A 22,748-nucleotide genomic window follows, 5' to 3' on the forward strand; every position below is an offset into this window, starting at 1 on the left:
TAGTACAGTGTAGCTATGTAATACTGAGTGGAAATACACCAACCATTTCATAGCCAAGGTACAGATTTATATGTACATTTACCAGGTGTGTATGCATGCAACAGTGTGTGATGGACACTGTCAGACAATGTGACCTGGCATACATACCCCTTGTCACAGACAGGTAGCCTTCAGGCATTTCACCTCAGTGTTGTGTAGTACCACAGGCTCATACATGTGGAACATGTTATTGGAGTACTGTCAGTAGGTCAATCACCAGCTTAGCCATTATATTGACTGCAACAGATTCATGTGTCAGCACCTGTTGCCCCTGCCATTTCTTTCCCATATACTCAACCCTGATGCAGTTGGTGAGGGCATGCATGGTACTGTGTATGACAGGTTTGTGGTATGTATTCCTGAGTTCACAGGGTGGAACAGGGAGGCAAAATGGTATATCCTTTGCACACACACACACACACACACACACACACACACACACACACACACACACACACACACACACACACAGTAAAGACTGACAAAGGGGATGCACATACAGTAATACAAACACAGTTTGCAATGGACAGATTTGTAAACCTACATATCCACTTTAATGTACTATAGTGCTACATACACATGACATGCCCCACATAGATTATATGCATGGGACATAACCCACTACCTCTTACAACATGTACTGTTGTGAATGCCTTCATGGATGGTGAGATAACCCACCAGAAATAGCAACTGGAGTCATCTATTGCTCCTACAAGCCTGGACAAGTGATAGGGTAACAGACGGTGTATCAGCAAGATGTTTCAGTCAGGTATGATATCTGATGCTGGCATGTGTGTCAGTATACTAACTATGACCTATTTGGTGACAATATCACATACATGGCCGTTGTTAGGGGACGCAGACCACATATGGTTTGCAAACATCCAGATATTCTGTAGACATCTGTACAGATGACTGGAATGACCTGTACAATGGTTTAACATGCTGTATGTGAGACAGATGTCATTAACATGCTATATAAAATAATGCCATCGGGAGGTGGTAAACAGGCGTGGATGGCACACACATCAAAATGATATAAACCACACAGATATGATTCTCAAACCAAGCAGACACACACACGCACACATACACAAGCCTACTTGCCAGTATTAAGCTTAGAACCTCTGCCTATCTAGTGATTTATACTATAGTGTTACGCAGTTATTGCACACACTACAGAGCTTACTGGGCTGACAACTGGCCAAAGGTGCTGATAAGGGGAATGACATCAGCAGGACTGATAAAGTAGGGCACTGGGCGGGAAACCTATCACAATACTTATTTTTACAAACATATACACGTACACACACTTATACACCCACAAACACATTCACTAGTTCTGAGATTAGAAGCCCTGCCTAGCTAGTGATTTGTACTATAGTGTTAAGCAGTTATCACACGCACTACAGAGCTTACTGGGCTGACAACTGGCCAAATTGCTGATAAGAGGAATGACATCAGCAGGCCTGATAAAGTAGGGCACTGGGTGGGAAACTTCTCAAAATACTTCTACTTACAAACATACACACACACTTATACTCCTACACACACATTTGTTGTATCTGAGATTAGAACCCCTGCCTAGCTACTGATTTGTACTATAGTGTTACTCAGTTATTGCACAAGCTATGGAGCTTACTGGGCTGAAAACTGGCCAAATGTGCTGATAAGGGGAATGACATAAGCAGGCCTGATAAAGTAGGGCACTGGGTGGAAAACTTCTCAAAATACTGCTGCTTACCTTACAAACATACACACACGCTTATACTCCCACACACACATTTGCCGGGTCTGAGATTAGAACCCCTGCCTAGCTACTGATTTGTACTATAGTGTTACGCAGTTATTACACACACTATGGTGCTTACTGGGCTGACAGCTGGAAAGGTGCCAATAAGGGAAATGACATCAGCAGAACTGATAAAGTGGGACACTGGGAAGTGTTGTGGGTGGGAATGGCCTAAAACTGTTTTACCTACAAACAAACACACACTCCCTCACTCTCACATACACAACTGTACATACACACACAAACACACACATACACACACATACTTGCCATTATTGAGATTAGAACCCCTACCTATCTAGTTATTTGTACTATAGTGTTACGCAGTTATCGCAAGCACTACAGAGCTTATAGGGGTGATTGGTGTCCAATGGTACTTTTAAGGTGAATGACAGTAGCAGATCTTGTGAAGTAGGGCAATGTGAAGTGTACTGAGTGGGAACAGTCTCCTAATACGTAGACCTACAGACTCAAACACACACACACACACACACACACACACACACACACACACACACACACACACACACACATGCAGGTGATGTGATATTATAAACCCAACCTCAGTAATGTTACACAAATGGGGCTCAACTTTTATGCTGGCACATGCAACTGCTTACAATGGGTATGCCACTATCCACAGCTGGACATCACTGTATGCCATTTAGGGTATCCGTGTGTGTGTGACTCACTCTGTTTGTGTCCCCTTGTGTGTGTCTCTCTCTATCACTGTCTGTCTCTCACTTCCCCACATATATGTGTGTGTGTGTGTGTTTGTATGCTTGACATATGTTATCTGTTGCCTATATATATATATATATATATATATATATATATATATATAGTATCTCACACAACAGATGCAGATATATCACATATGGGCCACCTACAGCTAGCTGAGGGTAATTCTGTCTGATGTGTGTGTGGGGACAGTTGAGGTGTACATAGCTGTCTGTATGCACAGACATATATACACAATACAGTCACTGTTAGAAAAATATGTATTAATGTGTGTGCTTAATGCTAATTAGAAGTTAAAAGAGTTAACACATTTTTCATTCTATTTTATATACAGCTTAGTTTTATATGAGACTAAAAGATGTTTTTGAAACTGCAGTATGCTTTCTGAAACTTGCAAGATGCCCTCTGACCTAGTGCTTGCTAGCACAGCAAAATTCATGCTTATGCCTTTTGGAAATGTACTGAGAAGCAGGTGATTATCTGCTAGGTCAGGAAGCAATATATGAAAACAATGCTATATTCTATAATGTTATGATTCTGAACAATTAGCTCTGTTCGTGTTATGAGAACATGTACAGCTGCAGAGGGAAGAGATAAAGACAGACAAAGAACTGTTGAAGAAATGAACTGCAATCTATCCTTGCTTTGTGCTCAAATTAGCCGTAGTACCTTGAATGGTAACATTGCATATATCTAACCGGTGGTAGCCATGGCCATGTTGTTTTTCTTAGGAAGTTTCTCACAAAATTGTTAATGCAAGCAGAAAAGTATGAAAATAGCTGCTATGAAGTAATGATGTTAAAACTTGTGATCTGCTACGTCAGCTTGGTAGGCAATGTCTTATTAGAAAATGTATAAAAATGTTGGCATTTCCTGATTCTAGTTAGACAAACTCTGTATTAGCATGTTTTTCTCTCCTTGCTGCAAGATTAAAGTGCCTTAAGCTGAACCTGCCGTGTATTGATCTTTTTAAAGTTAATTTTTCATTTGACAGATTTGGTCCTTCGGACCGGAAAACTCTCACTCTGACTCAGGTCAGATAGGCCAGGTGGCATGAAACTGCACGGGGAAGAGACCACATTGGTTCTTCTGCTTTGAAAGACCTCCGACTAAATTGTCGTTCAAAAGAGGCCAGCCACTGTTTCCGATCTGCGATTGGAGGACGAGTTGACGGCCCCAGTGCAAGCAGACAATCAAGGAGGCTCAGGTAAGGAGGAATTTACCTTTTTCTGTTTTAGATCAGGGACTTGTTACAGTATTTTTGTTTTTTGTCAGGGAGATCTGTAAAAGTACAGATCAGGGACAAAAAAGATTGCTGTCTTGTCATAGATCAGGGAAACAGAATACGTAGACAGTTATTCTAGATAAACTGTGAAAAATAGAAATCGTGGTACCACGTGATAAGAAGGGTTACGTAACATTTTTCTTTAACTAAGTTAGGACAACATGGGAAATAAGTGCATAAAAAGATCCCGAGACCCGCCATTAGCCGAGGACGTGAAATATATGCAATTACAGCGTGTTGATAATGTTAGATACTATACAAAATGGGTTAATAAATATGAATTTGATGGCAAACTAGAAAAATCTTCGCTTATTAAACTGGTCAAACAGCTCAAAGCTGACGCAAAAGGTCAGGTAAAAAAGCAACGTCGATTAGGCATTCCCCAGGCACACAGGTGGCTTGAGGAAGCAAACCGCAGGGAACAAAAAATTAAGAATTCAAAAGCAATGTTTTTAGATAAGGAAGACAATAACCTGGTAATAGCATCGGCCCCTCCGCCCCCTCCGCTTCCCTTACCAGAATATGAAGCGAGTGGACAAGCTGATCCACCTCCGCTACACCCTACTGTCCCTGCGAAACCAAAACCGTTTGTCAGAGATCCTGTCGAGACTAGGTCTCAAACACGTAAAACAAGAGGGGATATGGAGCTATATCAAATGAATGAAAATTCACGAGCTATGAGTGAAGAAGAGATATGTCCGCTCATAGAAGTACCAAATCCTCAGGCAGGACAGGAAGGGCAGGACCCGACTATCCTAGTATATAGACCGTGGACACCGGAAGACATCCGGAAAGCCACAGAGGGGATTTCCCATCCAAAAGTTAATTTTAGAAAATTCTTAGAAGATTTACAGGGCATGAGGTTAAGTTACCATTTAAATGGGGAAGAAGTAGAGAAAGTAGTCAGACAAATCATAGGTCCAGATTGGCACATGATCAGTGGCAACTGGAATCCTCGTGACGCAGAACATAAGCCACTCTCACATAGCAATGCAGAGCTGGATAACAGAGTGAAAGGTCTGACAGACCGAATCTCTGAGAAATGGAAGCCTAGGGCAGACTGGACTTGCATTAATCAATGCATCCAACAAGAAGGTGAAACTGTTGATAGATACTTTGCTAGATTACTAGAATGTTTTAATAACCATTGTGGAATACAGGTACCTGAAGACCAAACACAAGATTCCCCATATGAGCAGCAGCTAAAGAATGCATTTTTGAAAGGTAGTATTGCACCTATCAGTAGTTTTATTACAAAACACATGGTAGATCACCGTACAAGTAGATTACAGTCCTTACTTATATATGCAAGACATGCCGAAAGGCATTTTAATAGCAAAAAGAAAAAGAAAACTCAAGTATTTGCAGTAGAAGATGGAGCAGAAGTCTTTGTAGTACAGTCCGGGAAAAAGGGCAAGAAAAATGCCCAGGGAAACAAACAATCTGATAAGCGATCAGAAGAGTTTGAAGAGAGAAAGAAAAGGGGTGAATGTTTTAAATGAGGGAAAAAGGGACACTTGGCAAGGGATTGCAAGCAAAATAAGAAGGTAGCCACGGAAGATAAGGAGGGTGAGGACTGACTATATGGTAGTCAGGAATCACTAGAAAGGAATAACCAAGAAAAGACAAATGTAAATGTGATAGAAGGAACAGAGGATGTAATAGAAGAAATAGAGGATGTGCAAGATATAACAGACAGTGAAGAAAATGACATTTTGTACTTAGCATTATTGAGCCTGGAGCTCTACTTAGCAGACACGAAACCGGAAGTTACGCTTCTGGTAGAGGGGAGGGAAGTAAAATTTCTGTGTGACTCAGGGGCATCACGGACCCTGATACATCCTTCCAAACTACCAGAAAATTCAGAATCACTGGATTACATATTAGTAAAAGCAGCTAATGGGCAGCTGTATCGGGAGCAACTCTCCCATAACATAGCAATAACTGACCCTGTTTCAGGGATGACCCAGAAAAGCAAAATTGTTGTTTCTGCAAAATGCCCAGTGCACCTCTTGGGCAGAGACCTTATGCAGATTTTTGGCATAGCAGTAGTTCCAACTATGCAAGGTATGGAGGCACAGCGACAAATGGACACTTTTGTGGTGCGATCGGAGGGTGAAACATTTTACTGGTACAGCCAGGACTTGATTACGACTGGTCCAGGGGCAGTAACCGAAGAATTGATGAACGTAGCCATCACTAAGTCCCCCTCCCTTGACACTGATAAACAACATTTGTTGCATTGTACTCTATTATTGCAGCACACCAGGACCTGATAGGGAATATGAACAAGAATTGTTTAAAAACCGTGCAAACAGATTGGTATTACGTAATCTGTACTGGGACACAGAGGGGAACAGTGTAGTTAGCTGTTCATTGCCCCAGGAATTCTTTGCACTTTATAAATCTAATCGACTACCACATGTTAGCTTAACTAAGGACAAGAACGTAAAGTGGGCAGACCTAGGAGAAAAAGTCACAAAGTGGGAAAAACAGACAGAATTAGAGCTATCTGAACAGGGAGTACAAAAGCAGAAGTTAAACTGGATAACACAGACACACCCAGCTGTGCACCTGCAATCTAGCGAGGACAGCTGATTAGCACTCTTATTAGAAGAGGAAGAGAAAGCTTTACAAAGCATACCAGAAACTCTCTGGTCAACAGGGAAATCAGATGTAGGACTTATTCGTACAGCAGGACCGGTTACAATCACGCCAAAGTCAGCATTTAGACCACAGAAAAGACAGTATCCCTTGAGAAAGGATGCAGAAATAGGAATCAAACCTATAATAGCATCCTTACTTAAGGAAGGAGTACTGGTAGAATCTCCCAATTCACCATGTAACACACCCTTATTTCCTGTTAGAAAAGCAAATGGAGAATGGCGTATGGTCCAAGATTTACAAGCTGTAAATGATGCAGTAATACCCAGAGCACCTATGGTGCCAGATCCACACACCTTGTTAAATGATTTAAAACCTCAACAGAAGTATTTTTCTGTGGTAGATATTAGCAATGCGTTTTTCTCAATACCGATACACCCTGACAGCCAACATTGGTTTGCATTTACATTTCAGGGGAAAAGGTACACATATACGCGACTACCACAGGGATATTGTGAAAGCCCAACAATATTCGCACAGGAAATGGCAAGTAACTTGGCGGGATTTATCCCACCGAAAGGCAGCCAAATTTTACTTTATGTAGATGACATTCTGCTGGCAGCCCCCACCCAGCAAGAATGCAGAGAAGATACCATAGCATTACTACAATTTTTAGCCACTCAAGGACACAAAGTAAACAAAAGCAAACTGCAACTTTGGAAAAAGCAGGTTAAATACCTAGGATGTGTAATATCCAAAGAAGGCAGAATATTAGATGAAGATAGAAAAATAGCAATCTTACAAGCACCAAAACCGACTACCAAGAAGGAAATGATGTCCTTCTTAGGTACGACTAATTTTTGTCGGAGTTGGATTCCAAACTATGCCCTGGAATCTGCTCCGTTGACCGACTTGATATACAAGAAACCTATGGCAGCACAAGATTTATTACAATGGACACCAGAAGCAGAATCAGCTTTCTGCAAACTGAAGCAATTGATAGCATCTTCATTAGTTTTAAGATTACCGAATTATCATAAACGTTTTTTCCAAACTGTAGATTGTAAGCAAGGTTATATGACATGAGTATTGACACAGCAACATGGGGACAAGCAACGCCCCATAGCTTACTATTCATCACAGCTAGACCCAGTGGCATGATCTCTGCCCCACTGTGTACAAGCAGTAGTCGCAGCTGCAATGGCAGTGCAGGCTTCAGCCTCAGTAGTGTTGTTCCACCCTCTCACATTGAGAGTGCCTCATGCAGTCACGATTATTTTACTGCAAGAAAAAGTAGCATATCTTTCTCCTGCTAGACATCTTTCTTGTATGACTATATTGTTGAGCCAACCTCATATGACAATTGAACGATGCACAACTTTGAATCCATCAGCCTTGCTCCCAACCCCTGCAGATGGCACACCACATTGTTGCCTGCAGGAGATTGAGCAAAAGACACTACCTAGAAAAGATCTTACGGATGTTCCCTTGGATGATGCCGAGGTGACATACTACGTGGATGGCTCATGCAAAAAGGGTCCTACAGGGCAGAATCTAGTAGGGTATGCAGTAGTCTCTGATACTGAGATTGTAGAAGCAAAGTCTTTACCACAAAACTTATCTGCACAAGCAGCAGAATTGATTGCCTTGACACGGGCATGCACCTTAGCAAAGGGTAAATGTGTAAACATTTTTACTGATAGCCAGTACGCTTTTTCTACTGTACATGTTTTTGCACAGCAGTGGAAGAATAGAGGAATGATAACATCTACTGGTAAACCGATTAATCATGTGCAATTTATTTTAGATTTGTTAGAATCTATTCAGTTACCTCGAAAAGTAGCTATTTGCAAATGCGTAGCTCATACCAAACAACAGGATAGGATTTCAAAAGGTAATGCGAGAGCTGACACAGCTGCAAAGCAGGCAGCTACAGCTTCAGAAGTATTTCTTTTGAGTGAGGAATTACAACCTTCTGAGATTTTAGATTTAGAAATGTTAAAAACAATGCAGACACTCACTACGAAAGTAGAGAAACAAAAATGGGTAAAACGAGGAGCAATCCTTGAGAAGGGGCTGTACATCTCCAAGGAAGGAAAACCAATTTTGCCGTCTAACTTGTTTAGATATGCAGCTTTGTTCAGCCATGGGCAGAGCCATGTCTCAACAGGGGGGATGGTACAGTTAGTGAATCGAGTATTTACAACATATGGATTTACAAATTACACTAAAAATTTTTGTGCGGCATGTCATGTTTGTAATAAACACCATACACAAGGGGCATTGAAGCCTAAGCAAGGGAGTTTCCCTACACCACCATACCCATTCCATACTATTTGTATGGACTTCATAGAATTGAACAAATGCGAAAATAAGAAGTACTGTCTTGTCATTATAGATATGTTTTCCAAATGGGTGGAAGCTTTTCCGACCAAAAATCCAGAGGAAGCTACTGTTGCAAAAATACTTGTTAAAGAAATTATTCCTAGATTTGGCATACCGGAAAAGATCTACAGTGACAATGGCACACACTTTGTAAATCAAACTATACAACAACTGAGTCGATTTTTTGGAATTTCTTTAAAAAACCATTGCGCATATCGTCCAGAATCTGCAGGACTAGTAGAGAGGCACAATGGGGTTTTGAAGAGTAAGCTTAGGAAAATAATGGCAGAGACTCAAAAGAATTGGGTGCACTGTTTACCTCTGGCACTGTTGAGTATGAGAACTGTTCCAAATGCAAAGGGGTTAACTCCTTTTGAAATGCTATTTGGGAGGGCATATTATGTACCTCAGTGGAAATTTCTCATGCCTGCAGATCAGGAGGCCGACAGTTCACTTGCAGGGTATATGAGGAAGCTTATGAATAATAAACAACTGTTGCAGTTAAATTCTGTTTCAGATAAAGAACAGACCCGACCATCGGAAGCAGCAGTGCGACCAGGCATTCGACCAGGTGAATGGATTTGGATAAACGTCATTAAGAAGAAGAACTGGAGCTCTCCGAAGTGGGAAGGGCCGTTTCAAGTTTTGCTGACAACACCCACTGCAGTTGAGACCGCTGAGTGTGCGTCCTGGATCCATTTAACACACTGCAAATTGGTCAAGAACTTTGAACTGGACAAAAACCTTGTTACTGTTACACAACAAGAACAAAATGACCAGGTATAGAGTAAACAGGGATACAGAACAATCTCAGAAAAATTGCACGATTATCCTGTTAGCTATACTGGTGACAATGATCTTTTTGCTGTGGCCTTTCCTTTTTTCAGCCACACGAGGTGAACTGAACAAACATGATGCATTACTCATAGACTGGCATCCAAACTTTAACACTTACCAAGCAATTAAATATGTGTATGCTGAAACTTTTAATGTTTCGAATTGCTGGATTTGCACAGCTATACCAACAGCATACGGGGGATTATTAATGACTGCTGTCCCCCTAGGGGTCAATGAGACCTGGGAAAACTTGATCTTTGATACTACACCTGTAAAATTACAAGACAAAATAGCATTGTACCTACCTGTTACACAAAAGGGAGTTGTATGTTTTTATAAAAATGACACTATTCAGGTGTGTTGGAACAATTGCAATGTGACTGTTTCTTATAAATGTTATATTAAGGCCAGTAAGGCGGAAACTATTTGTGATACAAACTATGATGCATATTTTGAAAAGATGCATAGAACTGTTAGTGAAGTACAACATAATCCTGTTCTTTTAAAGCAGCTTTCTATTATTGATAAGAAAATGTTTCATGCAGGGCAAGCTTATATTAATACTAAAGTAGAGAACTGTTATTTCATTTGTGGGAAAAAGGCATACAAATGGTTACCTGAGAATTGGTCCAGCAGTTGTTTTTTGGGTTACCTGGTTCCGGCCATATGACACACTGCAGCTTTGCCTCGAGGGAAAATCCGAAACATCAGAGAGGTCAGCAGTAAACCCGGAAGTCCAATCAAGAGACCCAAGAATCCAGTGGGACGAATCGAAGCAGGATGGAGAAACCATAATTCCGTAAAGAACAAAGATAAACTAACACACATGGACTTGAGTGACACTATTATATCGTGGGCTGGCATAGCCCCTGCATATGGCGCAGTAAAATCGATTTGGGAGCTGAGAAAACTGTCCATACTTCTCGAAGTTATGAGCAATGCAACTTTTTCTGCTCTCGAATTAGTGACTGATGAACTGAATGCTATGAGAACTGTGGTGCTACAAAACCGCATGGCTCTCGACTTCACCCTAGCGGCGAGGGGTGGTACATGCGCTTTAATCAAAGAAGAATGCTGTTCGTACATTCCAGACAATCAGCATGAGATAAACGATCACCTCGAAGTGATCCAGCAAGTGTCGACCATGACCAAACCAGGCCCAAACCCTCTGATTGACTTTTTCCAGAATTTGTTTGGGGGGTGGGGTTCCATCCTAATGAACATCCTGATTGCCATTTGTGTGGGATTACTCCTATTAGGAGCATGCATTTGTTGTGGTATTCCCTGCATGAAAAGATTAATCAAAGATTTTATAGACATGTCAGTTTCTGAGACTTTGTATCAAAGTACTGAAATTGAAGAGTTGTTGAAAAGTGAAATGCTTTCATAAGTCTAAACTAAATGACTCTCTTAACTGCAAATCCTGAATGGAAGAGGTTAGGAGAAGAAGCAAACTGTTTATGCTTTTGAAAATAGAATTAAAAAGTATTAACAGGGGGGAAATGTTAGAAAAATATGTATTAACGTGTGTGCTTAATGCTAATTAGAAGCTAAAAGAGTTAACACATTTTTCATTCTATTTTATATACAGCTTAGTTTTATATGAGACTAAAAGATGTTTTTGAAACTACAGTATGCTTTCTGAAACTTGCAAGATGCCCTCTGACCTAGTGCTTGCTAGCACAGCAAAATTCATGCTTATGCCTTTTGGAAATGTACTGAGAAGCAGGTGATTATCTGCTAGGTCAGGAAGCAATATATGAAAACAATGCTATATTCTATAATGTTATGATTTTGAACAATTAGCTCTGTTTGTGTTATGAGAACATGTACAGCTGCAGAGGGAAGAGATAAAAACAGACAAAGAACTGTTGAAGAAATGAACTGCAATCTATCCTTGCTTTGTGCTCAAATTAGCCATAGTACCTTGAATGGTAATATTGCATATATCTAACCGGTAGTAGCCAAGGCCACGTTGTTTTTCTTAGGAAGTTTCTCACAAAATTGTTAATGCAAGCAGAAAAGTATGAAAATAGCTGCTATGAAGTAATGATGTTAAAACTTGTGATCTGCTACGTCAACTTGGTAGGCAATGTCTTATTAGAAAATGTATAAAAATGTTGGCATTTCCTGATTCTAGTTAGACAAACTCTGTATTAGCATGTTTTTCTCTCCTTGCTGCAAGATTAAAGTGCCGTAACCTGAACCTGCCATGTTTTGATCTTTTTAAAGTTAATTTTTCATTTGACAGTCACATATTCCAATGTGGGTTTCAACATGCCCTGTGATTCTCTAACTGTAGGAGCATGCCCAGTGTGCTCTCCTATAGTTAGAGTGGAACTCCGTTCCAGAGATAGGTGTACTCCAGTCCAGGCTTTTGTGTGCTACAGCCATACCTCTCAGGAGTGCACAGGACTTTCCTCAGGGTACTGAGTTTGTTTAACAGACATTTTCTGACATATCTGTAGTCTGACACTGCAATGTATTGTGTCGTTACCTAGTGTCAGACATCCTCAGACTGTCACAGTGCTTTACCAGAGGAATACTAGTTGTATGATGCATAGACCAATATTATGAGGGCAGCTATGTACATTCTTGCCCAACAAGGCTATTTGTGAGGTGTGGCTACAGCCAATTTAGTAATGACACGCTGTGTAAACAGTCCAGCAACCTGGAGATACTGGCTGGGGATCTCCTGCTTGTGTGGTATCTTTCTAACCTGAGATGTCATATCCTTGTGTGGGCATACTTCTCACCTGTACATTTTTTGGCAGGTTGTCCAGGTGTTTGGCTAGAGGTTTCATCCTGTCTAAGTAAACTTGTGCATTTATGCAAGTTAGTTACATATAATTGAAGAGTGATGTTACAAAATAATGACAGACATTACTTTTTCATACTAGGTAACCTTCAGACAATTCCTGCTACTGCAAACTTCTCACCCTACCAACTTTCTCAGTATGTAAGGGTGATATTTACAACACATGCCTATCATTGTGCCTTTGTTCCACTTTTATTTTTGCCCTTGTCCAGACATCTTGCTGTCAGAAGTTGGGAGTTATGGGTGCAGGTACAGAGTGCATTCTACTGTGCAGGCATGTCCATTATATGTAAAAGCAAACATAAGAAAAAAGGATTATTGAGAATAACCACTGGCAACAGTACCAAAAAGCACTTACATTCACAAAAGCCTTGGCACCTCAGCTACACATCCTTTAAGATGTCCCTTATATATGTAGTATATTCCACATCACACTGTGACTTCCATATATGTCAGTGGCAGAGCAGTGGGTGTCACTGACATGCATAACAGTTGGCACTGCAGTTATCTGCACATGGCCCTGTCAAAGACAGCACTGTACCTAGGGCACTACAAGACGATTGCCAGGAGAATGTGCTGGCCAGATACAGACAGTATTCACCACACATACACCTAGCTCATTGACCCCTGCATATTGTGGACAGGCAACATGTTTTCATGTCTATTGGTACAGCCTGCCACTGTGTGCTATTCTGCTATTTCCCTGCAAACATACATGTTACTGCATTTGTGTGGGTATATGGGGGGATGGCACACGTGTCAACTGTACACTTTTGCACAGACTGTGCTGATATTTGCTTTACATTTTGGTTCCATTTACCATACTATTCTGCCTGTCTTGGGGACTAGAGGCATATCGGTAAAGACCACAGATCAGATTGTACTGGCATACATTTGAGTTTGAGACTTCTTACCCTTCATAGCCTTACTGCAGCTGCAGGTCCTGTTGTGCTATCACTGTGTGAGTCTGTAGGGGGGTAATTTAACATTGCCACTATTTGTGTGCCTTTACCAGGCATTTATCTGTGTTTTTTTATAGCTGACTTGCTGTGTGGGTGGGAGGGGTGGGTATGGGACCCCCACACTGACATCCATGCCTGTGACCTATGACCCCCCCAGTTAGTTGTCCTCATACATATACTGCAGTGGGATTTGCCTCCTTGGGTACTACTGCATAGTGTGTGGAGGCCAGTTTTGGCCAGACATTTCCTGGTGTCCCACAAAGCTGTCAGTTGTGTGTTGCTATCCTAGCAGACAACCCTATTCCCTTGCATGCATGCAACATTACCATAGATATGCTAGTAAAACATACTAATCCATTATTTTATTATTAAGAAGACTGACTTACCTTGTGCTTGCGGCAGTTGTGATTACGGTGCTTGAGGTCCGCCTATGTTGGATGCACACAGTACACTGCCTATACATGGTAAGTTACAGGTAATGTGATGTGTGTGTCATCCATTTTACTGTGTGTGAGAGTCAGAGAGAGGTGTCAGTCCCTGGGGTCCCTACAGTGTCAGTGTGTGTGCTATGAGTTGCATCTTTGCCAAGGCCTGAGCATGCTGGGCACACCTCCATTTGCCTACAGGAGCAGGCTCAGGGGCCTCCTCCTCTGAGTCCCTCTGTGTCTGTGGGGACCTTGGCAATTGTGGTGGGCTGTGTGGCCCTTCCCCATGCTGTTCCTGCTGCAGCTGTTTCTGCAGGTTCATATTGTGTAGCATGGCACATACTATGAACATATGTGCACATGTGGCTGGACAGTACTGCAAGGCTCCACCAGATACGTCAAGGCAGCAGAACTGTGACTTGAGCATCCCAAACACACGGTCTATAATGATCCAGGTTTGTGCATGTGCTTCATTATGGCATTCTTGTGTGGGTGTGTATGCATTTCTGATGGGTGTCATCATCCATGACTCCAGTGCATAGCCAGCATCCCCCACCAGATGGACATATGGGATGCCCCCACTGGCACATGCCTGGTATAGCTGTGACAAATGCTAGATGTGGAAGTCGTGATAGCTTCCATGGCTGCCAGCACACACATTCATGATAATGTCCTGGCATTGCACACGACCTGACAGTTGATGGAGGGGAAGCCATTGTGGTTTATGTAGACCCTACCCTGTTCACCAGATGGTCCTTTGATGTGGATGTGCATGCAGTCTATGGCACCCAGTACCTCCGGGTATTCTGCTACATGGTGGAAGAGATGCATATTGCTGGTCCTGTCTTCACAGGTGTTGAAGTAATTGTGCTCACTGGCATGTTGTAGCAGGGCATCCAGGAACTGGTGGAATACCCTGGATGCAGATGCCTGTGAGACCTCCATGATGTCCCCAGTAGGTCTTTGGAAAGTACCTGTAGCTAGAATTCTTAAGGCTACACATACCTTGGTATCCACTGGGATGGGTTGTCCTCTGTTGGCTCTAGGTCTGAGTTGAGGCCGGCACAGCTCGGTGATTTGCTGAAGTATGTCTCTGTCCACCCTGTAGCACTCTACTATCTCCAGATCATGTAGCCCCTGGTAAGTTACCCTGGGTCTGAACATTCTTCTCCTCCTCCTCGGTCTGTGGCGGTTGTCAGCATTATCGTCCCCTCCACCCTCAGCCTCTAACACATACTGATTGATCAAAGCAATGGAAGCCCCTAACCTTTTTTCAGTTAAAATTCCCCCACATGTGTACACCAATGGTGCAGACTTTGTGGGAAAAAACAGACTTTAAGGTGTTTCCATAGTTTATACTGTTGTGCTGCAGATGCTGCCTGTATAATTGGCTGACTATGATAAATTCTACCTGCTGGCTATGTAATTTGTTCTTGATTGCTTTTATTCTGCTATTTTCCTTTTTTTCCTTTTTTTCCCCTTCCCATTTCCTCCCCTTTAAAGCCTCGAGGCACCCTGCGCAAACCCGCTGCCCAAATGTAAACAGTCCTGCTACTTCTGTTTTTTTTTTGCTTTGTTTTAGACCCGGTGCTTGCCGTGCAAACCCATTTAGCTAATGTAAACACGAACAAATGGCCCTCCCCTGGACACAATCATGCTCCTCATTTCATGGAATAAGTCAGTACAGCCTCAGACACACCCCCTTGCTTAGCTAAGCTTATCTCTGTGCCATAGGACTCCAGTGTGCTTACAACATGCCTGACACACCCCATTTTCATGTCTGTTGCTCCTCCTAGTTACATGATTGTGCTATAGCACCTACATGGTTAAGTGCAGTTTGGTACTTAGAAGATTTTTTTAATTCAGTAAATTTCCCCTCATTTGCATACCCCACTGCCTTAGTCCATAGTTATTGTTCTAACACAGAGCCTTTCCCCTTGATAACCACTGTTCTCTGGTATTGTTTTGATTCTGCATGCCATAGAATTTAATGGCAAACTGTATATTTCCCTTAAAATTGAGTTTTCACATTTCTTTTATTTTCCGCACGATCCCGTTTGTGCACAGCTGCCCTATGCTTAAACGGCCAAGATCGGCCAAAAAAAAATAACTTTGATTTTTATAAAAATGAAGCACTTTTCCATGCCAATGGCCATATATTTGGCCATTGGCATGCCTAAAGACTATAATACTTGCCTTTTTGGGAGCTGTCATGCCTCCATTTTGTTATTTGCAAAATGTATTCGGTTAGTGACTGAATACATTTCTGCAACTAACACTGTTCTTGCACGGATACCTGCCTGCTTGCTAAATTGCTAATTCACCTCATTTGCATGGTTTTCACCAGCAAATGAGGTAATTAACATTCTGCACCAGTTTCCATGCAAGAACAGCGTATTCAGGCTCGTGCATGTCAAAACACTACTTTACTGGATCGCTCGGCAACCATATTCCTTGCAGGAGCTGCTACACTGTTCTTGCATGGAAAATAAAGGTTATTGAATCTCGGGGGTGTGTACACAGTGTAGGTGTTAATAAATCTGGCCTCTTGTTTTTCATTACATTTTTCACCATTAAACATTATCTCTGATGTAATTTAAATTCATACAGATTTCCTATTCAAGCAGATAAAATGAACAGAGGTGTGCAACAAAGAAATCTAGCAATCCAGCTTCTCATTCAATTTATAAAGTCAATTTCTGTGTTTTACCAGCAAGTGGTATTACACTTTCTCTCACTGGTGGTTACAGGGGCTGAATTATATTATAGTCAAACTGTTACAATTTGACTGCAAAATACTTTCAGGAGTTATCCCCTTTCTCCATGGTTGTGTGACTGTAGAGTTAGTATATTTAATTTCTGAGGTATAGAGGGCAAAGCCCTTCATGTAAAAGAAGTGCCTGTAATTGGTTTAAGTGGATGCAAATTTAAGGTGTTTGGCTACATTTGTGATCAATTAGTTCGATATTTTTTAGAAGGTTGTGATTGCCAATGACCTTTTTTTGATGCAACAGCTGTTGATGAAAGAACTATAAACATATAGACACACAGACATACATATTATGTGAAAAAAAGTGATGTGCTCACCATAACATGTATTGTCAAGTTTCATTCTTCCTCAACAGTTGGGTTCGGATCCGATCCTCAGATCCATCTCGGACATTTCTTCCAGACTGTAGAATACCTGAACTCTTGAACTCCTCCCTTTACCCATAATGCCCAAACAGACACCCTAACATACCTCAGAACTAGCTTGCTGCCCATAGATTTCTAGAGTAGTGGAAATTAAGAATAGAATGGAAGCTGGAGCTCAATCAAGGAACAGAGGTTCTTCCAATCACTCCAGAAGTAAAGCAAGGAAGGGGTAGGTGGGTGGGAAGTTGAGGAAGAATGAAAATGGACAACAAAGAGGGAACATTATAGTGAGTACATAACTTTTTTTTCTCTGATGTTGTTATTTTTATTTATTCCTCAACAGTTGGGACAGAGTTCCCAGCTACCTAAATCATAGCAGGACTCTAACAAAGTATATTCCAGAACACAGCTGAGCCAAAAGGCTGCTCTCCCCCTAGACAGCAAATCCAATTTGTAATGAGCAATAAAGGTATGAGGATTAGCCCAAGTTGCAGCTGCACAAATATCATCCAAGGAAGTTCTATACAAAAAGGCTGATGAAGTCACCATAGACCTCATGGAATGGGCTCTTGAAGGCTTTGGCAAAGGCAAACCCACTTTCTCATAAACAAAGGTAATGCAGTCAACCATTTGACCAAAGTAACTTTAGATACTGGTTTGCCTAGTTCTGAATCAGAAAAAGAAACAATCAGATGGGAAAGAAGACTGTGAGTTTGATGACCTGATTAATATTAGATTCTAATACCACCTTTGGTAAAAAGGAAGGACTGGTCCACAAAAAAAAACTCTATTCCTGTAAAAAATTAAATAAGGAGGTTTAGAAGACAGCACTTGAGGTTCAGACTCTCTTCTGGCAGAAGTGATAGCAACTAGAAAAAATAGCTTTCCAGGTCAAAAACTTCAGATCAGACTTAGCTGATGGTTCAAAGTGGGGTTGAGTCAAGGGCTGAAGAACAATATTTAAATTACAAGGAGGAGTAGGATCCTTTAAAGAAGGCCTAAGTAAGTATTTTCCTTTGAGAAAGGCTTTTCAAAACTTGGAGGAAACTAAAGCTGAGTTATTTATTCCTATAGGAAAGTTGGAAATGGCTAATTGTACCCTGATAGTTGATGAGCTAGCCCCTTCACTGAAAATTGTAGCTAAGAAGTCAGTAACCTGAAATCTGTGCTGAAAAAGGGTCTAAATCCATTCTGTGTGCACCCAAAAACAAATCTTTCCCATTTACTTCTGTAAATTTTTCTAGTTGAAGCTTTATGGGAAGATAACAGAATATGACAAACAGGCGAGGGGAGCCTGGGCTGTCTAGCAATTAACAGAACTGGAGAAGCCATGCAGTCAACTTGAGACCTGAAATGTCCAGATGAGTCATGCCTGTCAGGTGAGACAGGAGGTCTGGAGTGGGATTGTCAAAGGAAAAATATACTTTAAAAATGGATCAAAACACGGTAGGTTCAGGTTAAGGCACTTTAATCTTGCAGCAAGGAGACAAAAACATGCTAATACAGAGTTTGTCTAACTAGAAACAGGAAATGCTTACATTTTTATACACTTTCTAATAAGACATTGCCTACCAAGCTGACGTAGTGAATCACAAGTTTTGTCATCATCGTTTAGTAATAATTATTTTCACAATATTCTGCTGATTTATCAATTTTTGTGAGAAACTTCCTAAGGAAAACAACGTGGCCTTGGCTACCACCGGTTAGATACATGCAATGTTACCATTCAAGGTACTATGGCTAATTCGAGCACAAAACGGGTAGTTCATTTCTCTAACAATCCTTTCTCTACACTATCTCTAAACTTCTGCAGCTGCACATGTTCTCATATTTCGAACAGAGCTGATTGTTTAAAATCATTACATTTACAGGATATAGCATTGTTCATTCATTTTCTCCTGACCTAGCAGATAACCACCTGCTTCTCAAGTACATTTCCAAAAGGCATAAACATGAATATTGCTGTGCTAGCAATTACTAGGTCAGAGGGCATCTTGCAAGTTTCAGAAAGCACACTGCAGTTTCAAAAAGCATCTTTTCAGTCTCATATGAAACTCAACTATATATAAAACAGTGCATATAAAATAGAATGAAAAACTTGTTAACTTATTTAGTTTCTAATTAGCATTAAGCATTAAGCAATTAAGGCAAAAAAAAAATATATATTTTTTTGCTGGCAATCAATTGTTTACTCATGTAATTATTCTCGTATTTAACTTTTTTCCTTGGGGACTATACAATTATTTTTTTTGTAAATTGCTATTTTTTTTGCGGAGTATTTGTATAAATGTTTCTTTGTTTCTGTCCTTGTTATTGTCTCGGAGCTTTTCTCCTTGGGCCTCTACTGAAAATGGACATATTATCCAGTTAGACTAGCCCGGTCAACAAATGTAAAATAAATAAATAAATAAATAAATAAATAAATACACACATTAATACATATTTTTCTGACAGGGATCCAGAGTGGATGTAGAAGATGAGGTTAAAGGAAGGGAAATCAGATCTGATGAGGCCAGTAAGGGACAATGAGGATAACTGTGCTCTTCAATCGAGATGCTTTCTGGAGAAATTTGGGAATGAGGGGTAACGGAAGATAAGCATAAAGGAGACCAGAGGGTCATGTGTGATGTAGAGCATCCCTTGATGACTCACAGAATGGGGAGATCAGAGCAAAAAACTGCTGCATTTGTTGTTGAGGGGAGATGCAAACATCTTGTAGCACGGTTGGTCCCATCGACAGAAAATCATCTCCGACATGTTGATATTGACAGACCACTTATGAGACATCAGAATACACCTGCTTAACTTATCTGCAATCATGTTGGACTTCCCCGGGATGTTCTTTACCATCAGAAAGCAATTGGAGAAGATTGTACATCACCATACTCTCATAGCTTCTTGACAAAGAGGGTAAGATCTGGTTCCCCCTTGTTTGTTGATGTGCTAGACCACTAACATATTTTCCATCTGAATCATGATAGTCCTAGTTGAGAGAGTGTCTTGAAAAGCCTGCCATGCTAGAAGGAAAGCTGTCATTTCCTGGACATTGATATGCATGTTGGCCTCTTCAGGGGGAACCATGTGCCTTGAACTGTCATAAGATCATAGGAAATTACTAGGCTAATGGCCCTAGGGCCCTTACAAGCTTACCCAAGTTCTACCCTTATTTCTACAATCAGCACCTATTGCTCCTGTCCAAGAGGGACACAGATGGAACCCCAGGGGTGAATTTATGGTAACCCATCCAGTTGTCCAGAATGCATTTGCAGATGGCCAATGAAGTGATCTGCTTGACATGAAGTGGGAGTCTGTTCCAAAGGTGTGGCAACCTCTGGGAGACAAGTCTGTCCCTCCAGTAGGTTCTATTAATATCACGTACCAGGTTAAGGTCTTTAGAGCGAGTATCCAGTGTACCATTTGGCTTGCGAATATGCAGCCTTTCCAATAAAGCAGGGTCAGAGATTGACTTATATGCAAGGCAAAGATTGCCTCTGAGTAGTCTGTATGAAACAGAATAAAGTGACTGATTTCAGGTAATCCACATAAGAAATATGCCGAAGACCTTGAATTTTCTTTGTGAGGAACCTTTGTCATCTCTCCAGTTGCTGCAGGTGCTTGCAAAGGTACATACCAAAAGGGGCATTGTACTCAATTATTGGCCTGATGAGGGAAGAGTGCAAGTAGGTTATAAGTTCTTTTTTTTCTGGAGGCAATGTCCTTACGTATGAGGTGAGCAATATAGAATGCCCTGCTACCTCTATGGACACATGGTGATCAAAGGTGAAGTTGCTATCAATCTGTGTGTCCAGGCATCTCACCACTGAGTGTGTACTTAGGGTGTTGCTATTGATATGGTAGTTAGCAGGAACATCAATCTTACCGAAAGGGATGATAATACATTTTTTTGAATTGAGTTTAAGGCCATGACTTTGTCACCAGTCATTTGTTTGTGTAAGACCCTCCTGTAGGGTGTTGGCATCATTTCGAGATTCTGTGACCTCTCCCAGTTTGCAGTCATCAGCAAACTTTGTCAGCCATAGACATTTAGTTTTTGCTTGTACTTTGGAAAAATAGATTCCAAACAGTAGAGGTCCCAGAACTCATCCCTGTGGAACACCACTGGTTACAGGGCTGCTGTTGGAGGTGGATTCCCCTATTTTGACTCTTATGTGTTCTATCAGTGAGCCAGTTAGTGAGCCATCTAATCATAAAAGGGTCGATACCTAGGTGGGTGAATTTGTCAATGATGCCTGAGTGGGGGATAGTGTCAAAAGCCTTGGCTAAGTCTAGGTAGGCTGTATGCAAAGATTTCCCCCCATCCAGGGCCTTGGTGACTGTCTCGAAGTCCACCAGGTTTAACAGCCACAATCTCCCTTTGACAAATACAAACTGACTGAGGTCAAGTGTTTGGAGATTACCTATATCTTTTTTGATAAAATCCATGATGATTTGCTCCATGGCTTTGCAAATAAAGCTAGCCAGGCTAATAGGTCTATAGTTTCCGGGGTCAGTAGAAACACCACCTTTGTGCAACAGAACAACGGTGGCCATTTTCCATTCAGCTGGGATGAAGCTGGTGTGTAGAATATGACTGAAGAGAGTAGCCAATGGTGTTACTAATTCTTGTTGGAGCCCCTGTAAAAATGCAGCCTGAGATGTTATCAGGTCCTGTAGATGCTGTGTTTTTGGCTTTAGAGAGGGTATTTATGACCTGCTCTTTAGGGATACAAGGTAGGGAACAGATGGTAGGGATGTCATGGGGTATGTGATGTGGGGACATGGGGAGTGAAGTTTTCACAGAACCTGTCAGACAACAGGTTAGCTCTGTCCACAGGCTAAATATATGTGATATAATTTGGTACCAGTTTGGCACAAATCTTGGCCTTTTCTTTTAGGTTATGGATATAACAAAAGAATGCCTTATGGTTGTCCTTAGTTGAGAAAGCAAATTTGGATTCATAGTTTGCTTTGGAGGACTTTACAAGAAGTCTTATTTCCTTGTTTAAGCTGAGGCGGGAGTGTTTCCAGTTTAGGGCTCACTCCCTCTTATTCTTAGACAGCAATTTCTTCATCTTATTGTAAAGTCTGTTAATGTCAGTTGTCCACCAGGCAAGTTTGTTCTTCCTTGAGTACTTTGTTTTGGTCCTTTCAGGTACAACCAAGTCAATACAGTTATACTGTTTGTATAAAGAATTGGTGTAGAACTCTGCTTAGTTGCCAATTCCGTCTGAGGGGGGAGGTGCAGTGAAGCTATTTATACCATCCCGTAAGAGGTTAGAATCTGCTTTGGAGAAGTTTTTTAGTTTAGTTGCTGCTGCTTGGGGGGGGGGGGTGACAGATGTGATAGTTACTTTAAATGAGACTGATTTGTGGTCAGATCTATGACCAAAACAAGTAAAAGACAACAGCAACCAAAGGAACAGTCCACACAAGTATTTTTTAGCAGCCACAAGAGTATTTATCAAGCGCTTTTTGTCCTGCAGTTTACCAGAACTACTTCAGATAAAATCATTCAAACTGTTTCTCATTTAAAAACCTCCTCTCACTTAATCATGTAAATGAGAAACAGTTTGAATTATTCTATCTGAAGAAGTTCTGGTAAACTGCAGGACGAAAAACACTTAGTAAATACTCATGGGGACTGCTATATATACTCATGTGGACTGTTCCCTTGGTTGCTGTTGTCTTTTACTTGTTTTGGTCAGTGGTTTTTAGAAGTATTCAC

This window comes from Protopterus annectens, chromosome 10.part0, assembly GCF_019279795.1.
Source record: "Protopterus annectens isolate FY-2018-M chromosome 10.part0, PAN1.0, whole genome shotgun sequence".
Classification (NCBI taxonomy): Eukaryota; Metazoa; Chordata; order Ceratodontiformes; family Protopteridae; genus Protopterus; species Protopterus annectens.